This window comes from Lonchura striata, chromosome 1, assembly GCF_050655825.1.
Source record: "Lonchura striata isolate lonStrDom1 chromosome 1, ASM5065582v1, whole genome shotgun sequence".
NCBI lineage: Eukaryota > Metazoa > Chordata > Aves > Passeriformes > Estrildidae > Lonchura > Lonchura striata.
This window is the reverse complement of record NC_140703.1, coordinates 91,786,581-91,811,493: the sequence shown is the minus strand read 5'-3', so window position 1 is coordinate 91,811,493 and position 24,913 is coordinate 91,786,581. Positions and strand designations below refer to the sequence as shown.

The 24,913-nt window shown below is 38.2% G+C and overlaps 1 long non-coding RNA gene across 9 annotated transcripts in view; it reads left to right on the top strand.

The window, feature by feature from the left end:
* LOC146768766 (uncharacterized) overlaps positions 1 to 24,497 on the top strand; it is a 44,571-nt gene extending 20,074 nt beyond the window's left edge. For 2 of the 9 annotated variants that reach the window (XR_014956309.1, XR_014956310.1), the window contains 3 exons: positions 3,522 to 7,087; positions 7,201 to 15,805; positions 17,517 to 24,497. This is a non-coding gene — a long non-coding RNA (uncharacterized LOC146768766). The remainder of the gene's footprint in view (positions 1 to 3,521; positions 7,088 to 7,200; positions 15,806 to 17,516) is intronic. The other 7 variants (XR_014956317.1, XR_014956316.1, XR_014956311.1 and 4 more) reach the window with 7 other exon arrangements.
* The last annotated feature ends 416 nt before the right edge of the window (positions 24,498 to 24,913 follow it).

Here is a 24,913-nt window from a genome sequence, read left to right as displayed (position 1 = left end):
TCTCCTCTTAGGGAGCCTGCCTCACCTGAGATAATTGTAGGTTGCCAACTTAAATGGTAGGTTTACAAGGCTCTGTTAATTCACTGCTGTTTGGCCTGTAGGAGAGTGGCTTTATGGGGAGATGAGAAAGATCTTGTTACTTCATGAGAAATGCATGGTCTTTGTCAAATCTTTGGTCTTCATCAGGCTCTGGGTTTGTTTATTGTTATTTCACAGAAAGGAAATAGTATATGTTCTATGAGAACATGGCCACAGGTAGTGCCTGGATGTTGGTTTGGTTTAGAAAGCTGGGGAAGAAAAACAAAGTAGGTGAGAAAATCAGGGTATCTAGGTGTTTGGATAAGAGAGATTCAGGAGCAGGGATTTACTTCTGCATTGATTGACTGTATGTGAGATGTGAAAATGCTTTCAAGAAGAGACAAACAGTGAATTGCCTGCCACTGTATGTTTTGTATTTAAGTGGTTTTATTTGGTGTAAATCAATGACAACACTAGGCAAAGAGACAGACAATTGACTGTTAAGAAATTAAATCAGACTAAAGATTGAAAAATGCTAAACCAATGAGAATATGATTGTAAAAGATCAACCCCTCTAGGAGACACCTAATTTCTGGCCATAGTCTCCAGCAAGATGCTGTTCTTTCTACAGAGTTTAATTTGCAAATAATCTTTCTTTCTCTGCTAATGTCCTGCAGTGTAACCCCCAGTCCCATCAATAAAAGATGTGGTGATGAGTCACACATTTGTTGCAGTCATCTCATCTGCAATAAAAATTCAGTCCTCTGACAGTTCGCAATATACAAATCATATCAGTGTGCAGTTAAGGTTCAGGCTACAGAGCAGTAATTTAGGGGCAAAGTAAAAGACAGATGGTGTAATAGTCTTGAAATCAAGTATTAGACACAGATAAAATTCACATTTCAGTTTATAAACAAAATACATTTGGGTGTGGCAAGCTTGGGAATATTGGCTCTGCCCTCCTTCAACAGCAAGCTGCAAATGCATTTGGTGTAAATGGAGAAGCCAATTAGGCTGTGTTCAGGGTCACTCCATTTAGGGCTGAAATGAACAGCTGGGTATTTTTACAACAGGTTTCCAAGAAGCAGATTCTGTTCGGACATGAAGAAAATTGATAATGACTTTAATAAACCTTTCCCTTGTCCTACTTGTTACCTCTGACATGAAAAAGATTAAACTCTCATTTGTAAACTGATAGTCAAAGAGCTCTGAACAAACTTTGCCCATGGAAATCTTAAAGATAATTAATGCCATTTTTGCTTGTGTGTCATACAGTAGAAAGAGACTACTTCGCTATTTATTTTATTTATACTGTTTAGTTTCTGAGAGGGAAATGAGATAAAGCATTCATCAGAATTTCTTATTCAAGATCTCTGTGAACCTCAAAGTCTTCTGAGAGGAATCAATACGTGAAACGAGATGTTTATTTCAGTTTTGTATACTAGAAAGTTTACTTTTTTTTTTTTTTTTTTTTTTTTTTTGCTGTTAGAAAAACACTGTTAGTCTGGCCAAACCTTTTTAAATGCTAGGTATTGAAAAATAAAAGGAAGTGTGCTATGGGGAGATGAGTAGGTTGAATACATGTTGTGGATACCTGTAAATGTGTTTTCTGGAAAAAGAGAAGTGTTGTATACATAGAAGAGACTGTCTTTATTGTTAGGTTTCTTGAAATAAGACTGTTTTTTCTTCTGCCCAAAGTTAGTACTCCTGTGAATGCTAAAATAATGCCAGAGATGTGTATACTGCATGCACAGATATCAGCACCTGTGGACACAGGAATGTTTTTGCTTTTCATGTCTTGGATCCCTTATGGACACAGAAAAAAAGATGCCAGGAGTGTACCATGGCAGAGGTACCATGTGTAGATTCTAATGAGACTTAATCAGATCCAGACTAAAGCATCTACATTTAGATACAGGCAAGCAGTTTCCCACATGTGAAACAAGGGCATAATTCTGTTGTTGAAGTGTTGGTGAGATGCCCCAGTTATTCTGCTGGCCTCTGGTGGCTGTCCTGGGGGATCCTGGGCCTCTGGTATGTCCTGTCCTTGCTGTGTTTTCCAGCTCTCCCAGGGAGATGGCAAGGCTTTGTAACAGGCATGGTGTTTTGGCTGAATTAAGTTCTCCACCTACTCAAAGAGTACCTGCTTTAAACCCTTGCTCATATGAATCTATTTACGTGCAAATGCCTAAATTTAAGTGCTTGCATCTTAAACTGAAGTCTACCCCTATTCTGGCTCCAGGTGAGCTAACTTGGCCAAGCTCTCTGGGTAGCCAGTCAGAGCAGCTGCTGTATCTCACATCACTGTGTTGCTTGGAAACTTCTGTCTGTTTTGTTCAGGACCACATGACTTTCCTCCTAATGCTAGGGAGCTCCCCCCTCTGCAAGTATTTCCCCTGAAATTAGGAGGAGATACCCCTCCAGGTTCAGAAAAGTTTGTTTCCTCAGAAGTACTCCCTGTGTGAGGGATTTTGGGTAGTTGGAAAGAGCAGTAGTTGCTGCAGAAAGGTAAATATTTATCAAGCATTCCCACATATTCATGTTCTACACATCCTGATTTTTTAATTAGGAGCTGCTGTGAGCCTGTGCCACTTATTCCCAGCCAAGGGAGGGACTTTTCTGGTTTTGAGTTTATGCATGGGTTCAAATGAGTTTCATAAGCATGAACAGGATGACCTTTTCAAGTAAAGCACTCATGCCTGGTTTAAGGGAATCTATGCTGAACAGTGACATAAAATTAATTGGTTTATTAGTTTTCTGAAAACCTATAATTCAAAGGTAACAGTTTGAAAGGCATTGGCTAGAAACTTCATAAAATGTAGTTGTTGTATTTCATACATTTAAACACAAATCTAAATCTAAATGTTAATAGAAAAAGGTAATACAGAAATAATATCAGCCCATTACAAAATGAGGATGGTCACCTAATAAACAGGGAATAATCAAGGCAGATGTGTTTAATGTTTTCTTTATCTTACACACTGATGATGGGCTAAGGAGATGCCAGAGCCTGAGCTGGAGGACCATGGCTGTGAGAATGATAAACTCCCAGTCAGCCCTGAACTTGTACAGGATCTGCTGTTCCAGTTGGATCCCTATGAAGACTTCAAATTCCCTTTTTGAGTGTCTATAAAGTGTCAAATTTCTGGTAATTCAAGAAGTCTAATGAATACTTTTTCTTATTAATGAGTGAACCTAAAGAACTTGTGGTTGAAGTGACCTTGAAAAGTCCAAATATTCATCACATAACATGGGATGACCACACATCTTTTCTCATTCATTGCTTTCTGTGTGGGGAAAGCTCATACTGAACTTTCCTATCCACATCAAGACCCTAAGTCAAACCCCTTGCAGCATCCCCATGTTCAAAGAGAATAATGCTTTGTACAGCATTTCCAAACTACATGGCAATTATCAGCAACTTTTTTTAGTGAAATTTAAATGGTTTTCCTTAGCCAATTATATTAAACAATTAATACAAGAGAGATATTTTATTTTTACAGATGTACTTCAGCTTCAGCTCCTACTGACAATCATAATGTGTCTCCAATGAAAGACTGTGGTGAGATTTGGTAACTGTAATGGAGAGGTAAACAGTGTCATTTACTGATAAATGTGCATTTGTTAGAAGGCTTCAACCCATGCAGGTAAGTTGAAGGTATTTCACTGGCATGCTAGGTTTTTATTTTTCTTTCTTTAGTAACAACATTTAATATATTGAAATTAGCTTTGTTGAAGCATGTTTATTTATTGATTAGTTGGGGACATTTTTGCCTAGAAAATATCCAAATCTTTTTTTGTGTGTGCATACATTATGAAGCCATACTTGCTGTATTTTCATATTCAGGAGATTATGATCTATTAATTTAAATTAATTACTACTTTTTGGTAGCAAACCATGTAGGAAATACAATTCGAATTGCTAGACAGAACCAAACGTTTAAAAAGCTCATAAATTCATAAATTAGTTGTTGTGATCCATCATCATTTATCTTTTTGCTTAGATCAAAGGAAGGTTGTTGCAGATTGTCCCAGTCAGTGTGTTAGTGTGCAGAAGGAAGGATTTAATGTTAGATGTCTCCATCAGGACACACAGCTTGGACTAGGAAGGATGTCCTAGGGGAGCACTGGGCACTGAGCTCCTAAAATGGTCATCAGCTCTCACTTTGAACAGTGACCCCTCTGTGCAGATGATGGGGATCCTCAATAACCCCACATGGAGGAACCTGGCAAGCAGCCTGCTGAGCCAGTCTGTCCTCTGTCTCAGAAAAAGTGCCCTTCTCCACTGGGGACTCCTTGAACAAAACTCATGGAAGTAAGTGCTGTGCTCATTTTTATTCTAAGTATAGCAGGGGATCATGATTGTATAATGCCACCAGAGGAAGAAGATTTTTTTCTCCATAGCAATAAGCTCAGGGTTCAGAGCAGTCATCTGTGATGTGATAGACAGAATTTCAGTCCCCTCTCCTGTCTGATGGGAATTCAAAACTGCATCTTCCATCTTTAAGGAAAATCCCTGCACAGCCCATTGGCTGTACTGGTCCCTGCCATAAAAACCTTTTGTACCTCTTGTATAAAGACTGTTCATTATAATATCAAGATGTACCTAAACAAGCCTCAGAGGAGGGTTAGTTCTCTGTTCAGCATAATGCTTGCTTCTTTTCTCTGTGCTGGTTTTCCAAAGGAGAAGTGGTAAAATTGTCTGTCTTCTGAAATGGCTTCTATGTTAGTGATGAGCAAGGAGTGGGGAATGAAAGTTTGAACCTGTTTATGTCATTGAATAAATGATTATATTTATTCTTCTGTATCCTAGATGAATGCTTTGGTTACTAATACTGCAAGGAATTTGTATTGCTTCTGCACTGGGTCTCATGAAGTTGGTGTTTTTGTTGTATTCTTTATAGCTCAAATCCTTCAGATGGAGGGAACCTGAAGAACATAGGAAATGTCCTGCTGGGTTTGATAGGAGTCCTGTGGCTTGCTCTGGGATCTTGATCTCTCATATTTCCACCTTCCCAGGCTCCTGGCTGTCCAGAGTGGCCTGTGTTAGGAGTGTTAGAAAGTACCCCTGCTCTCAGGGTCCTTTTTTGAATCGCATTTCTTTGGAACACACAATACTGTCTGCAGACTGGGCCACACGCTGCTTCAACGAAGCACTGCCTGGCTTTGACAAGCCACTGCCTGTGAGCCTGTGTGGGCAGAGAGGCATGGGGGTCCTGGGGACACTGATTTCAGCAGGTAAAGCACAGACAGATGTCACAGCAGCTGTGAGCTGGTGCCTGGGTTGCAATGTATCTCCTTGAAGTCTGATTTCCAAATCAGTCCTGGATCTCGCTATGACTTTCTCCCTGCGCCCTTTCCTCTCTCAAAGAGTGATGCCATGTTTCCAACTCTTCTTTCAGCAAAGGGACAATTACAGACTCCAAACACAGCTGATGAAAAAATGTGTGGATTTTTCTAGCATAGACCATCTTGTGAGGGAGAGAGGAGAAGTAGCTGTAATCAGCACATTGTGAATTAGACTTTGCTCCCCAGTCAGCCTCATGTGCCTGTCTCACAGTGCTCCATGTGCTTATGGGCAGCAGGAAACAGGAGGGAGAATGTAAATCAAATATTTGATTAACTATTCCTTTCTTTCTGACTGTAGCGGAATCAGCATGCAAATGCCATTCTGTGTTTTATTTTTTTTGCACTGGCTACACAAAAATATTATGATCTTCTGCTGCCAACTGCTACTGAATGAATTATTCTGAAGCATTCTGATGCCTGTCTTTGTCACAGTCTCCTATTTCAGTCCCTGTCATGCACTGTGCCTATCATTCATTATAGTTGATGGGTTGAGGGCAGAAAGGTGTCTCTTCCCTTGTTCTCTGGAGAATTTTGTCTTGTCTGTCTCACCTTCAATCACTGCTAATAGTTCTGCTGGAACAAATTCAAGAAGGGGCTGTGAGGAGATGATGAAAATATTTCACAGAGCAGTTTTATTTTAATAGTTTTAAAAATGAATTTGCTGGAGCAGACCAAAATGAAGATTGCTTAGAGAGATTTTTTTTACAAGCCTTTTAATTAATTTTTTATTGTTATTAATCTTTAAGCACTTTGCATTCCTGTTACATTTTTCCTATGAATTGCCATGTAGGATTGGGTTTACTGTGATTGACCAACGACCATTTATTTTATGAATTCATTAGGATGAGTTACTGTTCAGCAAAGACTGTGTTGGAGGAGGGAACAAAATAGAATCACAGCTTTAGGATGTGTTTTTGTAGGAGGCTTTCACAAACTTTCAACTGCTGCTTCTACCTTGCTTTTTAAGCAAGGCTGTGGCTGTGGCTTTGTGTCTGTTTGTGGCAGGTCTCCTGTCACTGTTCTCATGTCCTGCGAAAGTGATAGTGGAGGAGTGAGACAGAGCTCACCATTTTGGCAGGAGCTGAGTGGCACACAAGTGAGGGTAGAACCGGTAGACAGTTTTGAAGGTTTTTAGGTTGTATTTATTATTTTTTACTTGCAGGACTTTCTTATCTCTCTATTCCACTAGAACATCTATCTGACAAGGTAGAACCAAAAATCTAGTCCAAGAATTTAAGTAATACCATCATGTGTAAATGTTCCTAATTAATTCTGTCAGTATTTTTTCAAACAACTGTAATTAATTGCAAGAGGTAAGAGATATATTTGGGTAGCCTTATGAAAGATTTGTGTTTCAGTCAGCTGTACAAATAAGTATCAAGTGATCAAGTATCAATAAAAGGAGAGACCTTTTGACATCAGAAGTTTGAATTACTATTAGCTTTTATGTTGGTCTTATTTCTATAAGCATACTGGATACAAGCTTTTAGGTAGCGAGAAGGGGTTATAACTCATTTCAGGAAGGAAGGCAGATGTCTCTGTTGATATTAGTATAACCTGTGATTTAATTGGATTTTGTGTTTACATCCCATAATTTTTTTACAAATAGTAAATTGTGACAGTGCAAGAACTGGATCAGAAGGATGGTATTAAAACCCTGGAGTGAGACTGTGAGAAACAGGCTCCATACCTGGCTGCACTTTAGGCTGTCTTTGGCAAGGTGGGCAAATCATCCTGCATAGCTCTTGCCAGATATATCCTTTAGAATATATATCCTTTGGGAAACCAAACAGATTTGAAGACTCATTTCTCCTGTCCCTCTCTGTTCCATAGTCTCAACCTGAGATGCCTGTGGCTCAGTGGGATTGTCTTCTCAATATCAGCACAATGACAATGAAATGTGAATTTGTGCATACTTTCCAGAGTGGTAAGAAGAAATTAAGTCTGATTTGAAGAAACTAAAGGTACTAAATATGATTTTTCAGATTACATCTGTGACAAAAACAACAATCTTTCATTATTTTCTGTGAGTTTTTAGAATTCAATTGCTTTGACACAAACACTGTATGTTGAAGCCTTTTTAAATTCACTGACCGAAGTGCTACCTTTTCACATTTTATTTTTTCCCCTGGGATTACAAGATTAGGATTTGTTTGAGAAAAAAATATGGCATTTTGGTGTTAGACTTGATGAAATCATTGTCTGCAACTCTCAAGACAAAAATGACTTGAAGACAGATCATCTTGTTATAGGAGGCTTGCTTCAGCAGTCTGGAACTTACAACCAATTATTTATGTCAAGGCATTAAACCACCTTTTCAGTCAAGACCAGGTATGAAGTAGTAAATTAAGTATGTTTTGCCAGATTTTAATGATTACTATTTTTAATTAGTTGCAGAAACATGCAGTAATTATGTTAAATGTTGTAGTTGAGGAGTTCAGAGATTAAACTATTCACTTAATGACTTATGGAAATGCTAGCTGAACCTTTGTCCCTTATGTTTCTAATTTTCAAGGATCTATGAATGTTGCAGTCCTTTTGCTGGCCTGTCACTGAAAGTTGCACTTCAGGGGCACATCCAGTGAGCTCTGGCTGCTAGTGGGCTTTTGGGTCCTGGAGTTGTGAAAATATGAGGTAGCTCTGGTAAATAATTGCTTTTTAACATGGTGTAACATACAATTCTTTATTTTCTTATGTTATCTGAGTAAAACCCCATATAACATTTTCTGTTACATGAGTCTGACATAGAAAACAAGGCTCCTCTTTGATTAGCGCAGAAAAACATGGATTCTGCCCTGTATAAGGAATGGAAGTGGTGCCTGAGTCTATGTTTATCTAGACTTAGCAGTCATTAAATTGTTTTGTCTCGTCATGAAAACTTATCTAGGAGAATTTCATTCAGAGTGACATAGGCAGAGGTTGCAATCTCTCGCAAGCACCAGACCATCATTTCTAGCATCTTCCACCCCACACCCCACATTTCTAATCTCACTAATAGTATTGAGACCACTCCAGCTCTTGTGGAGCTCAGAGTTGGAAGACTGCAGAAATTAATATTTCAATTTCAGGTATGGGCAATGCTCCTTCTATTCTGGTTCCATTGGAAGAGACTTAAAATGAGTTATCCTTTCCATTAAGCATTCCTCTGCTTAGAAGCATAAATGTAATTAAGATTGTGGGCCTCATGACTCTTTTTAATGGAATTAGATCTCATGACTCACTTGGGCATTATCTGAAGAATGGCTCTCCATACAAAATGACTCAATCACTAAGATTGCTGTCTGGCAGCGTGCCAAGATATTAGGACCCAAAGAGCTAGCACTTAATCTAATTCAGGGACATCTTTAATATTTTTTTAACATACATGCAAGCATATTCCAAATATCTTTCCCTCCAAAACAGAAGTTAAGAATTTATTTCAGGCACACTCTGCACTCTGAGATGTCTTACAACATTATTGATCCTTTTAAAGTAATTGAATTTAATTCTGAAACATTTTGCAAAATTTCAGATAAAAAAAATAGTGCATACAAACCAGGACAAAGTTCAGGGCCATGAGGAGGTCACTGAACACTGAAAGCTGCAACTACCAGCACTTTAATTTGTTTAGCCATTTTTCCTTTTTTTGCTTTCTTGATCTCAAGATTGAGTAAAAGAATTGGGTCAGACTAAATATCCATTATTAAATCTCCACCACTACATTTAGTAAAAAATGATTAGGAAAATGTGATAAGAAGCAGCAATCTTTCTTGGTCGATGTCAGATTGAGCCAGCAGTGCCCTGGCAGCCAGGATGGCCAATCCTGTCTTGGGGGCATCAGGCACAGCATGGCCAGCTGGGCAAGGGAGGGATTGTCCTGCTCTGCTCAGCCCTGGGCTGGCCTCACCTCCAGTGCAGGGGGCAGTTTTGGGTGCCACAGCATAAAAAAAGACATAAAGCTATTAGAGAGTGTCCAAAGGAAGGGAATAAAGATGGTGAAGGGCCTGAAGGGCCTTGAAGAGAAGCCTTACGAGGAGCTGCTGAGGTCACTTGGTCTGTTCAGCCTAGAGGGGACTGTGGGGAGACCTCACTGCAGCCATCAATATCCCCATGAGGAAAACTGCAGGGGAAGTCACTGATGTCTTCTCTGTGGTGACCATTGATAGGCCCCAAGGACAAGGCATGAAGCTGAATCAGGGGAGGTTTACGTGGGATATCAGGAAAAGTTTCTTCACCAGAGGATGCTTAGACACTGCAACAGGCTGCCCAGGGAAGTGTCAGAGCATCAGCCTGACAGAGTTCAAGAAGTGTTTGAACAGTGCTCCCAGACACATGGTGTGTCTTCTGAGGCTGCCCAGGAGTTGGACTCAATGATCCTTGTGGTTCCCTTCCAACTCAGAATATTCTATGATTTTTGTAGTATCTCTTTCACATTCTGAGCATGGGTAGTAGTGGGACTTCTTGGTCAGAAGGCTGTTTATATTTAAAATCTCCCAGTGGATTAATCTTCCCTGAACTGTTTCAACCATTTTTGCTCTCACTTTATCTTCTTTGGCACTCAAAATACATTTATGTACTATACCAAGTTCTAACCCATTTCTTAGTTTAAATCTTGTCTTCTAGTGAAAGGAGAAGAAATATGCTTAAAATAATTTATATATGAGATGATACTTGCATAACAAAAGGCCTAATTTTAAAGTATGATGATTTGTTACCAAAAGCTGATGGAGTAAAGAGGAAATGCAGGTTCTACCTGTACCTCTGCAGAGGTGTTGGATAAGACTTCATGCAGTTGTAGGTGTCTACAATATGCTGGCCAAGATTTTAGTGTGTTCTTATTCAAATTATTGCCCCAATTTATTATTTCTCTGTTGCCAGAAAGCTGATATTTTCTTCTTATAAAAGGAAGAGGGAATAATTATTAAATTAATGCAATGAATCATTATCAAAATAGTTTCTATCAAGTATAAAATTTCTCATGGTGCCAAATGGTGAACAATGTCATTCTTCATATTTGTTCTAACCTGACAGAAGCCAACTCATCTTCAAGTCAGAATGGGGTACTTTCAGTCATCTAAAATGAAGCCGTGTGGCACAACACAGAACTTTGTGAAACCTCAGTGGATATACAAGAATCTAATAATACCTATTCAGTAATCATGCAAGATCCTTTTAATTGCTGAGAGAGTTTTCCCACATGCTGGTGCTGAAGGTCTAAAAAGATATTAAAACAGTGGACAAAACTTTCTGGAAGAGATGTTTTCTGAGGGTTTAATGTAAGCAGCAACTGCATGCATACAACTTTAATATGTCATTTCAAGAAAACACTGCTGCCTCTTCCATCTGTTCTAGGATGTGTGATGGATATGTTACACCAACAGACACTCACCTACAGACCCAGCTGAAACTTGAGACTGCCAATAACTGTAGGTGTTAAGCCCAAGCTTATCCACTGCTGAGATAGAATTGACATGGCATGTTGCTTTGTGCTTCAAGTAAATAGCAAGAGAATTTTAAAAATAATAATTATTAAATTTGGTTGTAGTAACAGGGCCTGATCTGTTGTTCAAGTCAGTGAGTGAAAAATATGTCCTTTCTGAAATAGACAGGCACTTTCCCACAGACCTCAGCAGACCAGGCTACAATATATGGCTTGTAGAATTAGTTGCCTACAGATAAAGCCCATAATATTTAAAATGTTTCAGAAAAAAATGGTAGCATTATTATTTCTGATTTATAAAGCAGAAAACAAGAGCCACCAAGGTGAATGACTGATAATTCCCACACTCTTAGACATGAGCTTTTCTGGCTCCCTAGGTGGAGAGTCACAGGCATGGTTGATCAAAATAATGTGTGAAGCAATATACACATTATTGAAAACTTCAACACTTGGCCCCAAAATGCAAGGAGCCAGGTTTCTAAATGCAGGGTCATTTGTTTTCTTACTTCATGACTTTACAAAATGCTTTGGATACCTGTGGCTAAACAGTGAAAATTTTGATTGCTTTGAATGCAGCAGCCATCTGAACACACTAAAGTGAGTTAGTGGTTAAATGATCACTGATGCATTTACACACAAATGCCTTTGACCACAAGCTATAGTTAATTTCTTTTTCAACACATATTTTGACTTAAATCCTTTCTTTGAGTGCCCATAATAACGGTTAGTATGAACATTCCTTAGAGAAAGTGTTTAATTTTCTGAACCAATGGCATTGTCATAAGGAAACCAGAATCTTGGTTAAGCAGGAGGCAGCTACACATGTGATAAAGGATTTTTCCATAGATTTTTGACAACTTTTTCTGTATTGTTCCTGACCAAAGGGGTGGAAGATGGGAAAGGTCAAAGTCCTACAATTGGAATGCTGGACCTCCAAGTTATGACTTCCTTTGGGCCAGTCTTGGTGCAGCAAAGGTTCCTATGAATTGTGCTGAGGGATACCGCTGAGTGCTTCATCTGTCCTCCTTTACTCTCTGCTGCCAGTAAAGCAATACAAAAGAAATATTGTGTGCTTTCCAGTAAGTGGAAGAGATATATTAGGAAAAAAAAAAAAAAAAAAAAAGGAACGAAAGAAATAAAAGGAAATGCATAAAGATATGGAAGACAAAATACATTTCCCTTACTATAATGCTGTCTCATAGACAAATTTTTGCCTTCTTGAAATATTTATGAATATTAATTTTTTTTCCTTCTTCTTCTTCTGTGCAGCTTGTGGTCTTCACTTGGAGAAATTAGTCTGGTGTATCTGCAAAAGCTGAACTTATCTGAACAATGTCAATCAATCTGACAGACACACTATTTTATTAAATTACTTAAAGACACTGACAAAGCCCATAACTATGAATCTTAATCTTAAGGATCTCAATTTTAATTTGTACAATGTCTTCTGCTAGATTAGCACAGAGAAAAGATAAAGTGAAAAGCTGACTCTGTGTACAAACTAGACAGATCACAGCAAAGCCCAAAATCAATAAAAGCAGCATAAAGTCTGCTGTTCTCCTTTAGACATTTACTCATGGAGTGAAGGCATTTTTATCAAGTTACCTGGATTACATAGCAGACTTGATGGGATTTTCCCTTTCAAGGGAAGAATAATTTTAATGTGGAAACAGTAGTTTTCTTCCTCTTCTTCTTCTTAGCAGAAAAAAGGCACAACACATTTATTTATAAATCTAACAATAAATTCTTGTGATGTATTTTTAACCTTCCTAAGAGAAATTACACTGATGGAGAAAGGGAATATGTGGTTTTCAGGTGTTGGTGAGCCAGAAAACAGCTCCTCTCATGTGGGAATTTCAAGACATTTCTGTCATTAGGCATTCAAACATGATACTCTCCGTAGTGACTGAAAGCTTGAAAAGCCATAGTATTTTTTTCCCTTATATCCAGTTGGATCTTCCCCTGTTTCAGTTAGTGGCTACTGTCAGTTTTTGTCCCACATTCCTTCATTAAAGCACCTGGCTCTGTCTCTTATCTTAACTATTAGAAAATTGCTGTTAGGTTCCCCCCAGGATGTCTCTTCTCCAGACAAGAAAGTCATGGAGTGTATTTGAGACATTTGTGACTCAAGTCCAACACCAAATTGTTTGTGTGTTTTATTGCCATCCTTGCAAAAAGACATTAGTGAAAATGAAGTGATATTTTGTTGAAATAAAGTGCCAACACAGAAAGTCAGTCTCATTAATGCATTAAAGAAACCCCCAAACTCCATTTCTTTATATAAATATATTCTGGGGAGCAACTTTATAAGCAATGCTAAATTAATGCTTAAATGCACCTGAAAACTACCTATCTTTAGTAAAAATTATGGCTTTTTAAGGTAACAGTGTTCTTGCCACATCTGTGCACAGAACTCCTACCTAAACCAGAAGTCAAACATTACTAAATTTACATTCCCTTGAAGAGGGAATTTGCCTTTTCAGTAGTAGCCTTTTCAAGGCACTTCTATAGTGATGGGCCCTGCTGTCAGTTAATGCATGCAGGACACCTCCAGGCTCATCAGCTGGTGTACTCATTTTAGGTCTACAGCTTTTTCTGTATCTCTTCACTACCCAAGGAAGCGCTGACTCCTGTAAATGCAAAGAAACAAAGATCTCTAGAGAAGACTGCTTTTCAAACTGTGTACATGTGTTGGCTTTCCTTGAGGCAGAGTTAATTTCCTTCATAGTAGCTACGAAGGGTCTGTATTTTGAATTCCTGCTAGAAGCAGTGTTGGTAACAAAATGGATGTTTTAGCTATGACTGAGCAGGGTTTCACAGGGTCAAGGCTTTTTCTACCTCTCACCCCACCAGTGACAGTGGGGTGAGAGGCAGACAATTCTTGTGTTTGCACCATGGGAAATAAAGAAATTTATGTTTAAGTTAATTAGTTCTGAATTGCTTCTGAAAAATATTTCAGCCATATGAGTATTTTCTGCCCCTATACAGTTAAATGTATATTAATATTATTTGGTAAGAGGCTTCCATCGATATGCAGGAATTATACTTTTTCTACTATTTCTTCTTTAATTTACAAGTCAGTATGAATTTCCTTTTCCATTTTTGACATCAAGACAGTGACTCAAAGACACCTGCAGGTTTCAAAGATACTCCATGTACTTGGATACTCTTGTAGTGCAGGGGTGTTATGGAACGTTTTTTGGATAAATTACATTAGAGAATAAGCTCTATTTGTTTGATTACATATCCATTGTGGGGCAAGCACCAGCAATTTAGAGTATTAAACTGAAGCTGCACAGAAATGTGAGAAGTCTATTTTGGGCTCTCAAAGTTTGATTCTTTTGATAAGAGAGTATCCTGTGCCAAATGAACATTGGAGTGGCCTTCTGATTACTTCAAATGTAGACTGTAATTTCATTATGGTGACCTTGAATGCAGAGTTGTATCAGTTCCTTACAGACTGACTCATCTCTGCTACACTCTGTTACTCGACAAAGGGTCAAATTTCCACTTCTTATTCATCCCCTACACAGAATTCCCATGGGCATCTAAACCATGTATGGTTTTGAGACACAACAGATTTTGGGCAATATCTTTATGAACTACTCAATGGCCAAATTGAAAGATGCAATGTCTCCAAGTTCATTATTTTAGATTTACTTCTGCATACAATAGCCTGGAGGGCAATGCTGTATTGGAAGACTCCTTTTTGATTTCCCAGAGTGAAAAGAGGGTGCAGATACTGTTCAGGCACTCTGCAATACTCTGGTTTTGCTACAAAATATATGACCTTGCTGGTGCACTGAACACCATGACTGTAGCACATTTCTGAGCACAATATAAGGTATTTAAGCATTTCTCTTATGTCTAGGAGCCATGACTTAATCATGAGTCATATCTTGTCATTTTGTATAGACTGAAGAAATGTGTCATTGTGCCTGCCATTTATAAATAAATCTGCAGTTTGCACCTAAATGATGCACTAATGTTCCATAAAGTTTGAGCAACAGTAACTTTTTTAAATTGGCAACATACTGTATGAAATGTTTAGACGTTAAATAGAAGGGGTAGAGTGGCTACAGAGTTGTAATCCATCACCTGTATATAAATCAATCTGAAGTAATTATATAGCACATCTCAGGCAATGAGGGTGTAACAGGCAGAGGGCCACCTATCATCTTGATGCTGCAAGGGAAGGGTCACAGTTTAAAAAGGATATCTCTGAGAAGATTTGGTAAGTCAGTCACAGTACTGAACACTTCATCTGCTTGACTATAGCTAGAGCTGGGGTCATCACCCTCTTTTCCACCTACATGTGAGTTTAACTGAGACTTAATACTTCCTGCATCTTGTTCCTGGTATCGAGGGATGTCACACAGGGAACCTGTGAGCTCTGTCCAGAGCTCTCACAGTGCCCCCAGAGCAGTCAGTGGCTTCTTCAGGGGTTTCCACCTTTCAGTAAGAGTGGAGTGATAGTCAATGCTTAAACACTCAAATCAATGCCATTGTCTCTCTACCCAGCAGTCTGTACCTGCTCGTAGGATGATCTGCCCCAGTTCCTTAGGAGGAGCCAGGGTTGCTTCCCTTGCCTGGGAAGCCAGAGGGTTGATATTTGCTTGCAAAGAGCTGCCTTGGTGGTATGTTATTATGAGACACCTCATCTGTGTTGTGGAGGTTGTTTGTTGCTGCTTCACTTGATCTTGGACAATACAAATTACATTGGGGAGGGGCTATCATTTGGGTTTGCATTAGGAAAAAGTAAATAATGTACTTGACTTTTCTAATTGTTCTAGACAGTTGTATTTTTTTTTTTTTTTTAAGACTGTGCTGTTTTTAATATGCTACCCTCTGGTCAATTTTCTGCTTTCAGAGAGCAAATTTCAAAGAAAGAATCATCCATCTTGTCCTGAATCTGGCAGAATGCTGTAGACAGCTATGCTACCTGATGTTTACAGGGCAAGATTGAACCATTGATTTTTTACATGAAACTCCACATTGCCCTGGACAAATTGTTGTGAGGTAAAGCTAATGGCATAACTGCAGCCCTTACAGATGAACAAGACCTGGTTCATCTGGCATTCTGTTTTGTTTTACAATCTCTGATTAAAGCATTTCTGTGTTGGTATGCATTTCTTTCTCTAACATGTTTTCAAACAGTTTGTAGCAATGCAGTTGAGAGAAGAGTGGCTCATCTATATAAAATGCAGCAAATGGGTTACTGCTATTCTCATCTATGGTAGATTAATAAATGAAAAAATTACTTAATGATTTTTTTTTCTGTGCCCTTTCAAACTTCTGACACTTGCAATTTCTATACTACTTTTGAGAAAGAAACTGGCTGGAAACAGAGTTGCTTCTGAGTGAGATTGTAAACAGCTGCTCCGACGTCTCTGTGCAAAAATGGTTCTTAATCTCTGGTGATTTCTCAAAATTGAGCAAGGGGGATGAGGTTGGCTGACTGAATCCTATGCTTGGTATACAAATGGAGTTCCCACAATTCCCATTCTGATTTGTAAAAAAAATTATCTCTAGGAAAAATGGGGGAATGTGTGGAAGCTATGTGCTTTATGTTTAGAACAGCAGGTGATCCTAGCAACTCAACTGTACTCCAGATGATAAATTAGATCTCCTGCTCTGTGGGGCCATGACTAGATTTAACCATCTTTCCCACAAACAACATGGCAGTTTTCTAGCACTTCTGGGCACAGGTGTGATAGCAAAATATCTACAGAAGACCAGAGCTATCATGTACCATAGAGAGAAGCCTGTGTAAAGTAAGAAGCATGTGAACCCAATCCCCACTTTTCACTCCAAATAAAAATCTATAATAAATGCCAGGAGAGCAGAAATATAAGACAATGTAAATTAATTATTTATTTTAAATTGAGAATTTCAAAATAGACAGCTACCAACCATGAATGAAGCATTATTTTGGAAAAGAGAAAGTTTGCAATGTGTGTTTTGCTTTCCCAGCAGCTTGTAATAGGAACATGTGGTACTTTGAGACCACATTCAACTAGAAAGAGATTGAACTCTGCCCCATTAAGGTTTTGCTGCAGATATTCCAAATTTTGCACCCACAAAATGATAGATACCCTCAATTATGGTCATGGAATGTTTTCTTAGTGATCTGTAAATGGTTTTATTATTATGTGTGCTACAGGGAGTCTTTTTCATTGCTTAATCTTAATTATTTCCTTCTGTTTTCCAGTATTCTAGTAATTTTTTTGTTCTGTCTTCATTCTAACTTCCCTGCCATTCATTTCAGGGATTCATTTCACTATTTTATTTAATTAAAACTTTTCTATAACTTTTCATATTTTTCCCCAGGTAATTTGTGAATATTGATGCAAAATTTGGATGGGGGAAAGAAAGTTTTTAAAATACTTTCAGCTCTGGGCAGGGAAAAAAAACACATAACCATGCTGGCTTTTGATGGAATAGCTGAATTTTTTCCATAGTAGGGTACTGTGATTATGCTGTGTAGTGTAGAATATATTCTCCTGGCACAATATACTCCTAAGGTGTCATGAATTATCCCTTAGTGGCACTGAACATCTGCTGAGTTCAAACATTCTTTTGATCCCCCTGTTTATCTTTTTGCAAGCCCCTGAGAGAAGCAGCTTGCTTGTTTTGTAAGATTGGAGTCTGATTTCTCCCTTCAGGGAAGAACCATGTGTTTCAGCATCAGCATGCCTGAATAGTTGCCATGTCTTTGTTTTACTTTCAGGATAACCTCACAGAGGCTGGCTTGTGCCATGAACAAATGTGGAGGGTGGAAGACTGAAAGATGATTTTTTCAAGGGCTGATCACTTTTGGGTAATCACTTTAGGGCTGCCAACGGTCAGCTTGGCTAACTGTGTGTCTGGGAGCGGAGGGTGGCAATCACTTGTTGCTTTCAGAACTGATCTGTTTGATCTAATTAACTGCTTTTCAAGCTTTCTGTTTACTGAACACAACAGTCAAAATTACAAAGAAAGATTAGCTGCCTTTGAATTTGAATATTTTTCCTCTTTTAAACTTCTGAAAGTCTCAGGTTCTCTGTCTGAGACCAGAGATATCAAAATTGTCCTGCTTAAACAATCAACTTTGAAATTTAGTACACACTTTATAAATACACATTTGGAAAATTACAATAAAGAGTAAGGATCTCATGAATCTCATCCTGCATCTAATGGGCTATCTGGAAAGTTTCCATTGTGTTTAAAGAAGATGGAATTGAGTTGCTGCTTTGAAACTGGATTGTCTCACTTAAATAAAGAGTAAGAATATGTAGCTTATGACAACAAAGAGCTATTTCTGAATGAGGAACTGTGGTAAAGGAGCTACCCACCAACTCTGGTGGGTGGAGGGACTGGGAATTTAAAATGTTTTGTTGTCTAAAGTGTCAGAATTGGATTGTCTGTACAGAGTAAAAGCAAAAGTATGTGCTTTATTCTATGTTGGTCCTCTCTCTTGTGCACTGAACTGGTTTGTATTACAGGCAGATGTCAGTCTTTTTTCCTGCTAATCGTCCTTGTAAATGTGCTTTTTCTTATCAAACATGTACCTTGTGAGTAAATTAAAGGCATTCTTAATACCTGTATTGATACTTGTATCAATCAACTGGGAGAAAATAGAAAATTATCACTTTCAAAATTTCCAGGTGCCCTCAAGTTACTGGGTATGTAAGCCAAGAGAGGGACAAGCTAGGCCTATGGAATGAATTGGATTATTCTGTAAGTAGGTCGATCTGAGTTGTGGGCCTTTGAAGACAACTGAAGACTGGATTTTGAAACAAAGAATGTAGATCCCACTTTTGAGAAATAACACTGCTATGCTGACACTGCAGAGGTCTTAAGAGGAAAGTACAATTGGCAGGATAGGCATGTCCATTGAGGTAGTTAGCCAAAGAGCTAATGTGACCTTGGGAGGTATCAGCAAAGCACAGGAAGGAGGAAAGGCAAGGTGTCCGTGTCATGGCAAGGTTATCACTGAAACCCTTCAGCTCTGAGGTCCTGTTTTTGAGAATTCTTCTGAAAAGCTGAAAACGTTTTGAAAGACTCTAAGCTGTAGTGTGGAGAACAGATAGAAACATTAACAAATTACATTAAATTATTCAAGTTGCAGAGGTGATTTCCTCATTGCCTACAGATACCTACATGTAGGAAAACTTAAAGAACAGCTCTTTAATGCAACAGCACAAAACTCAGGACTGGGATTTTTGCTAGGCAAATAAAAACTTTAAACAAGTTACAGATGTTTTAAATTGTGAATATGCCTATCTCCTGGAGCGATTTGAGGTAGATGCGGTGTAATTCCCACTGCTAGAATTATGAGAAACCTGGTTGGACATATTTCTGAAATATTTGATTCTGATTCAGCCAGAGTTCAGGGATAATATGGAGTACAATAGGTGAAGTTTCGGTTTCCAGTGTTTAGACTAAAAGATCAACAGCTCCTTCTGAATCAAGGATTGATGAGATGTTTAAAGATGTCCTGTTTCAGTGAAGAGGGACACTATCACATCACTGACTGTGCTGAGAATGGTATTATCACACAGTGGTTAAGATCTTAATATTATTGGACCTTCTAGTCAAGCAATCTGCACATTTTTAGATATGTGACTTGGGACATGAACCTCTGCCCTTTTTTGGGTCTCTGTCACTCCTCTGTCTCATTTGGATGACAAAAGGGGCCATAGCCATTACCTGATAGAACTTCACCCTGTGGTGGAGCAGAATGTCAGCAGGAGTTTTCCCACCTTCCCTGAAGTGCAGGAACTTCTGTATCTGCATTAGCTGTCCCCCTCACCCACTCACACATTCCCATATGACCCCACTTGTTCACCACCTCTGCTCCGATGGCTTCATGAGGAAAATGAAGATTTCTGCCACTTGAGGCTGGGAAAGGGAAAAGAAGCAAACAGTAGTGAAAAGTCTGTGCAGAGGGCTTAGTCCAGCTCTGGAGAGAGGGTATGGGGAGGAAGCACAGGTGGAAGCACAAGAGAACTGGACAGCCATGGCCTGGGCTAGTCTGTGCAGCACTCCTGGAGCTTGTATGCAAACCAGCTTGTAACTCTGTTATTATGCAGTAATTGTAATGGAGAGACAAGACCTAACAAAAGGAGCTGGAACATTCCTAAACCTCAACAAGTTCTGGAGGAAGATGTAGCATATGAAAGAGTCTGGAAGGAGGAAGACCTTTAAATAAGGCTGGAATGAGTTGTGGTGCTTTCAGGAATAGCCTGCTTGGATGCAGCACTCAAAGCTTCTCTGCTGGGTTGGTGTGCAGCCCGCTAACCTGACTCAAAGCCTTAGCTCAGATCTTGGCCCAGCTGAGAAGATCTGAGCAGCAACAGAGACCTAGGACCTTAGCTATGGGCACAGCTTGGTCACAACTAATGTGCAATGGTTGCAAGGAGAATGACAGTAGTTCCCAAAATTTTATAGAGTTAATTAAAAACATGGACAAACTTTTCTGAACTTGGTCAGAGATCTCTAAACACCAAAACTTACTCAAGGTTGTAAATACATCTCAATACAGAGTCTGAATGCCTTGATTCAAAGAGCTTCCCAGTAAACCAGAACATAGAAATTACGTCCGTACCCAGAAACAAATTATGTTCACCTTCTAATTTGATTTTGATGATATGTTTTGCAGTTATCTCCTTTGGCTCTGAGTCATTACTCGTAGTGGAAATACTGACACATGTAATGGCTCAAAACAGCATGTGGAAACTTTCCACTCTTCCCTCTGCCTCTGCTCACCAGGACTCATTCACTCACTCATTGTCTTTTAGCAGCAGAAAAACATTACGCTGTTTATAACCACTGGGTATTTGTGGGCACTTGGAAAATGTTGATAAATGGTGATTCTTAGCCAGACAGATCCTCACCCATATTGAGCATCTGAAAGAATGAAAGACTTCTGAACACTGAGGCTTTTCAGCAGTGTTTTTCTGATGATCTTATAGGTTTTGTTTTACTTATTCCACCATCTCTAAATTCCTACACTAACTTCTCTGCAGTTAATGCAGATTGTTAGCAGGGATCTCACTGGGGCTGTACATACAATTATTTTTCTCTGCAATCTGAAGACCTGGAAGAATAAATAAAGGTCCCTAGTACTTTTTTTGCAAAGCAGGTAAAGATAAAAGAAATGCATTCAGTTGAAAAGCCCCAAACCTAAAAAAAGGTGTTGCTACAAACCAAGCTGTGGCCATTCTGCTACCTCTGTAAGCAAAACCAACTTTAAAAATTGACCGAACTGCAAAAAATGGCAACAAACACTGCTTTTTTTCTAATTTAGAGAAGCTTCCTTGCTTAGCTTCCAAGTTGTAGATGCACAGTTGATGCTTACTTTCAGTGTTGATTTTAATCTCCAGTGTTAAAGCTACCTAGGCTCCAGTAAAGGCTGGCACTGTTTATCAGTATCTTACTAAGAAACAGAAAACAAAGCCCCTCTCTAAACTTAAGTGATCTCCAAAACGCAATGTTTTTGTCCACGTTTGTTGCTGTGACTGCACATGGAAAGTAGTCCTTTGTATTGAGAATTATGTAGTTCTGTAAAAGCAAAGAAAATACTGATTCCTGAAAACATTCTAATTATAGTCTTAAGATTTAAAATTTTATTTATGCCCCTGACATCTAGGAGCAGTACTTGAAGCTATATTCATAAAAATACTTCTGACCTATTACCAAGCAAGACTATTGCAGTACAGAAACCTTTTTTTTTCTGTTGAGTTGAGGGATATTGAGAAGACATTTAGATCCAGAAAGTCCTGCTCCCCTACCTAATGATTTGCCATGGCTGCTGTGCTGCCTGACAATTCTTCACATTAGTATTACTGCCTGGGCTCAGCAGGAAACAGACTTCACAGCTGACCACTGGGGAGATGGAAAAGGGTCTTTTTTTTCCTGTATTCCTCCAAAGTGTTTGATTTCATAAGCCTTTTTATTGAACTCATAGCATGTTCTCCTAGACATTTTTAAAAATACTGCCATTACTCAATTTTTTCCTTTTTATAACATACAAGAAGCAGGTACAGTGTTTCTTTCTAACTAAATTGCCGGTGATTGAAGCATTTGCTAACAGATGGGAAGATTTCTGTTTTTTGAGCACTTCCTCTTCAAGCCAGAGATGGTTTACACTTATTATTCTATCTTCTAGGAGAAACTCTGATTAAAAGATTAAGCTAGGTCATGGCATCACTGACTTTTCACCTATTGGAAACAGGTCACTTCACCAAAAACCTTCTGCAAGATCCTCTGGGTGAAGAGAAAGAGGCTCCACAGCTGTGTCTATGACAACCACCAGACCTGGTGGACAACTCCTAGGCTTGGATGAAACAGCAAAGACTGAGGATGTGAATTTTGGGAGGATCTGGGCCAGCACTACTGCTTGTCTATATTTTGGTTTGCTTCAGCAGGAAGCCTTTTTTAGTTTGTCTGTTTAATATTGTTGTTTTGTATGTCAATAGACTTGATTCATACCATTTGTACTTTGTAATTTGGAAGGAACTGTCTGACTTACCAGCTGGAGAACACAGTAAATCATTAGGACTTTAAAAGCATATTTGAAAGGGGCCAAAAGTCCAAAGGGGACAAGCAACAAACTTTTGACTCTGTGTACCAAAAATTATATCTCGATGAAGTAAAGATCTGGAGAAACACACAGGGGCAGAGAATTAGATGGGGGAGTTGGAAATGCTGAAAATTAAAATGAGAAACTGGAAAAGCAGAAAGGGAGAGAGTGAGAGGGTAGCTGATACTAAACAGACTGATGGTGCTGACTTCCTTTTGAAAGGGATTTTTTAATTGTCAAAGATGTAGCAAGCATGTTTTTTTATTTATCCTCTAGGTACTTTACCCTAGAAGTCTTATTTAACACCATAATTACATAATTTTGTGCTCAGTTAACTTTATAAGCCTCAGTGGAGGATCATGAGCATCCCTTTCACACAACCCTGCATTTTTCTGCTGTTAATTTAATGCTTATGAAGAGCCCATAAATTTATATTGATCTTTTTTCCTCCTTGCAGACTTAAACCACATTAGTATATGGAACAGATGGGAGTCTTTAACTCATTAGAGGGAACCAGTTTAATACTGATCCCATCAATCTGTTCTATTTTTGCCTTGGGGACAGAAGTTTTTCTGTGAAGAGTGTAGTTATATGCATCTGCTGTTGTGTGTGTACCTAGATGGCAGGTTCTGAAGCTACTGAAGCAGAACAGAAGGAAGCAGGAACATTGCAGAGTAGAGGAAGAAGAGACCTTTTGGCATGATACCAAGCAGAAAGCATAATTAGAATGAATTTATAATCACAGTGCAGCTACTTAAGGAAAAACAGGAATACACAAGCACAGCTTGATATGGTTCACAGTTTGTCCTGTTCATGTTTAAAAAAACCACACTAATTCTATTGGTAAAGGCTCCACCTCCTTTAGATTTAATAACTCTTGGACTTAAAATTCTACTTTAGTGCTCCTCTGAAACTGTAATATCTGGATGGCTTTACTGATTTGAATCAGTAACACAGAAAAAGATGTGATTCTGTGATGAACAGATTCCTTCCATCAGGTTAGCATTCTTGTTCTTTTTTTTTCATTGCTGAATCTAGATTTCTGAAAGGTTAGTGTATGAACAAGCAGGGAAAACTTCACCTGAAAGATTAACACAAATAAGGCACAAATAAATCACAAAAGAGTGAGACATGGAAAAAAAATATGACATTCATCTGTTAAAACAAATCCAGTTTTTGCAATGACAGTATCTTCAATTCTAGTAATTAGCACAGTGTACAATATAGTAATATTTGTTTATGCTTAATTTGGGAAACTCCTGTAAAGATGGCTGAAATGTGGGGAAACTGCATATACTGAGAAAAACAGACTGGATTTTACAACTTAATTTTAAATCAAGACCATGGTCCTCAAAACACTGAAAACACATCCAATGACAGCAAATTTGAGCAGCAAGTAAAACTTTAATTACACTAGCGATATTGGATGTGTATAGGTATGTATAGTGCAAACAAAAACATGAATACCGAGTAATTTAGTTTGTTCTAAAGAGATTATTATAGTCTCAGAAAAAAATTAAGGGGGAAAAAAAAGTATATATCATCTAAGATAAAAACATTTATAAACTGAACAGCAAATACATTATATAATTTCTTCCTAGGTTTCTATTTGGTAGGAACAGGCCCAGAAAAACAGATCTTTCTTCTAGAAATTTGTCTTCTGTTACTTATCATGTAACATGACACCACAATAATGTCAGTAGTTGCCAACGCCAGCCAGATATTAATTTAATTTCATACCAGCAACTAATTATGATGCCTTAAGGTGCATCTCCATCTCTTTTTACTTTTGTCCTCCCAAAGAGCTATCCTAATATTTCCTGAAAGTTCAGTTTGTTTCCTTTTAGGCAAATTACCAAAGTAGACTAATGTCATTTCAGATTATAGACTGAAGTAAAGAATAAACTGCAAGATCAGATAAATTCCTGTTCTAGATTTCATAAAATAAATAAATGCATAAGAATGATACAAACATTCACTAAATGTATGTTTGATTTCAGACTTTCTAATTGCTTGGTAAAAAGGCCTCACAGAACATAAAAATTCTACAAATATTAATTTCAGCTTCTTCCAAACTGAAATTTATTATCAACTTATTTGTTATTTATATTATCTTCTTTAAATAAAATAAAGCAACAGGCAAAATATGAGACTATTAATCGTTTTAACCATGGGGTTTGTAAGTGGCCTTTGCAAATCCATTGTTTATATCCTCACAAGGGAAAAAAACTGTAACACAAAACTTAGTCAAGGATTGAATTAACTAGGAGACAGCCTAATATTTTTTTGTATCTGTCAGTCTAGGAGATATTCAATAAAACACTGTATTGTTAAACTGTGTTGATTATACAATTGAGTTCTCCTGTTCTGATACTTTTAAAAGGAAAGTTTGATTAACAATGACACTTGAATTAGAATTTTCTTAAAACTTAGCATAATTAGTCCAGACATGGTCATGTACACTGTGCATCTCAGACCACAAGCCTGAACCTCAGCTAATTGGCATAATTGTCATATCATTTGCCAAAATAATTCTTGGTATATGCTGAAATAACAGAAAT